This window comes from Myotis nattereri, assembly GCF_964212035.1.
Source record: "Myotis nattereri genome assembly, chromosome: 5".
Classification (NCBI taxonomy): Eukaryota; Metazoa; Chordata; class Mammalia; order Chiroptera; family Vespertilionidae; genus Myotis; species Myotis nattereri.
This window is the reverse complement of record NC_138080.1, coordinates 58,570,894-58,573,353: the sequence shown is the minus strand read 5'-3', so window position 1 is coordinate 58,573,353 and position 2,460 is coordinate 58,570,894. Positions and strand designations below refer to the sequence as shown.

General features: G+C 41.8%; 1 pseudogene across 1 annotated transcript; it reads right to left on the bottom strand.

Annotated features, from left to right (window-relative positions):
• Window positions 1-580: 580 nt before the first annotated feature.
• On the bottom strand, window positions 581-1,464 carry LOC308520630 (aquaporin-9-like; annotated as a pseudogene). Its single transcript has one exon. The product of its transcript is annotated as an aquaporin-9-like (transcript).
• Between the last annotated feature and the right edge of the window lie 996 nt (window positions 1,465-2,460).

Here is a 2,460-nt window from a genome sequence, read left to right as displayed (position 1 = left end):
TGGACTCTGTGGCCCATTTAGTCCAGTTTCAGCAAGAATCCTGTTGGGTCAGTTTTGGGAAAATTTTACACCCTGATATCTGATCAAATTCTTCATCCCCTGTGCTTGGTATCTTATCACTCTGGCCTGCCTTCAGCAAGAATCCTGTTGAGTTGGTCTAGCAAGAACCCCTACCCTTAATCTTTCCTCTTAGCAATTTTCCATCCACCGACCCTTTGCCCTGTTCCTTGGCTATCAATTCCCACTTTTTCTTTCTTTTTTCCCCCCAAGGTCAAAGTTTCAAGTTATTAGTGCTCACTCAGCAATAAAAATTCATATGAAAGAATGAAATAAACAGGGTGAAGAGAAGGCTGCTTCAGCAGACAATACATGCTACTCTGAGGGCAGCGGGAGCTGGTAGAGAAGAGGTCACTGTTTTTAAAACTTCATTCAGATGCTTTTCCAATCAGGTGACCCAAATGGCTAGCAGAGAACGTTGGGCAGATCCACCCCAGTGTTATGAAAACATAGGAGCTGGATGCCATCTTTCCTGAAGAGAACATCAGCGCAGCCCATTGTAAACCTAGAACTGAGCATCCTGCTACATTACCACACTAAGTCCATGTTTCTGTAGTTTGTCCTCCAGTGCTCCTGCCTCGAAGTTTGGATTTGGGCCTGGGTGGTGGATTTCAACGAGAAGAACATAGATGAGGCCTCCATGGCAGCACCAACATAGGGCTACAACAGGGATCCACCAGAAGTTATTTCCAACTCTGAAGACATCAAACCCGCATTCTGCCAAAGCAGTGAAAAGTCTGGAACTCAGGTCTCGCGATGGATTCATGGCACAGCCACAGTTCAATCCCAAAGAGGAAGAAAGGACAATAGCCAGGAGGCCGATGGCAATGGGCTCTAGGCCTTTGAAGACTCCCCTGTTTTTGGAGTCAAAGATGGCGAAGACAATCATGAGGAGGAACATGTGGGCATTACTTGGTCTGCAGATGCATTTGCCAGAGACACATATGGAGCTGGGTACGTTGCAAAAATGTGTGCTGTTGCATTTCCTCCCACAATGAGCAGTTTTCCAACAGCAAAGGATATAAGTCCATCATAGTAAATACCAAAGAGGATTGTGGACCCTGCGAAGGCTCCCAGGAATGGGGCTCCCACATAAAAAGGAAATTTGAACCATTTCATCCGTCCAAAGAGATGCATTGCAAAAGACACAGCAGGGTTGATTGGTCACCAGAGACACCCCCGTCACATAAATGGCCATGACGGTCGCCATTGCAACTCCAACGTTCTCAGTGAGGACTCCTCCCAAATTTCCTCGACTGAGGATGGCTTGGGCAACATAGCGACATCCGAGGACGATCATTATACACGTGCCCGAGGACCCGGAGAGCCCGTTTCATTAGCCAAACTGCTCTTCCACAGCAGTCTCTGTGTGAACCTTTCCCTCCTCCATTCCTTCCCAGGCTGCATCGTGCGGCTTCTCCAAGGACCACTCTTTCCACCACTACCTGCTTCTTCTGCTCCCTACTTCACTCACACGTCCCACTTTTTCTTACTGTATTCAGAGTTGAGTCCCTACTACAAAATCAATTGTAATCGTCCCTCTGAATAAAGTCAGGCTGACTGTCTTTCACAAGTGTCATAAGTGATTTTTTTCTTTAGTAGTAAGAGGTAAGGAAGGAGAGATAGGAAATATGCTAATTTTGCTATTACTTATAGTGGCTGCAAGGCAATTTCCTAAAAGTTGTTCTGCAGATTGGCCTTGGAGAAAATTGACTTTTGGTGAGTTGGTATAGTGAATTAGCTTTGGACAAATTTACTTTTAGTGAAATGGCCTGCTTCTGCTAGATTAGGAAACCAGTAAATACACCTAGACAAATACAGAATATATGTTAATATGTGTTAATTAAATACATATATAAGTATATACATTTTTGTACAAAATTGTAGTACCTAAAAATCACTAAAACAAACACATAAACCTTCCAAGTAATCAGAATTATTACGCACACATACAAGAAGAGGAAATAATGAAAAAAAAATGTTAAGCAATGAAACAGGAAGTATGAAAAATGGCAAAAGCAAACCCAAATTTTATCTGTCATAGCAGAAAGTAAAAATGGGCTAAAATATCTCCCTTTTAAAAATATGACGGGATTAAAAACACAAATTAACCTCGACTGCACTCTGGATACAAAGCAATATGAAGGAGAGTTTATTAACAGTTGTAGAGCCAAGTTGCTTAGATTTAAATCTATGTCATTTTGGGGCAATTTGCTTCATTTCTCAGTGCCTCAATTTCCTCCTTGATTAAATGGGGATATTAATTAAAGTTAACTCAGTGAATCATTGAGAAGATTTAGCAAGTTAATATATGTAAAGCATTTAGAATGGTCACGCAGTAAAAGTTCAATAAATATTGGCTCACTATTACAACATGAAACACATCTAAAACCAGATGATTTA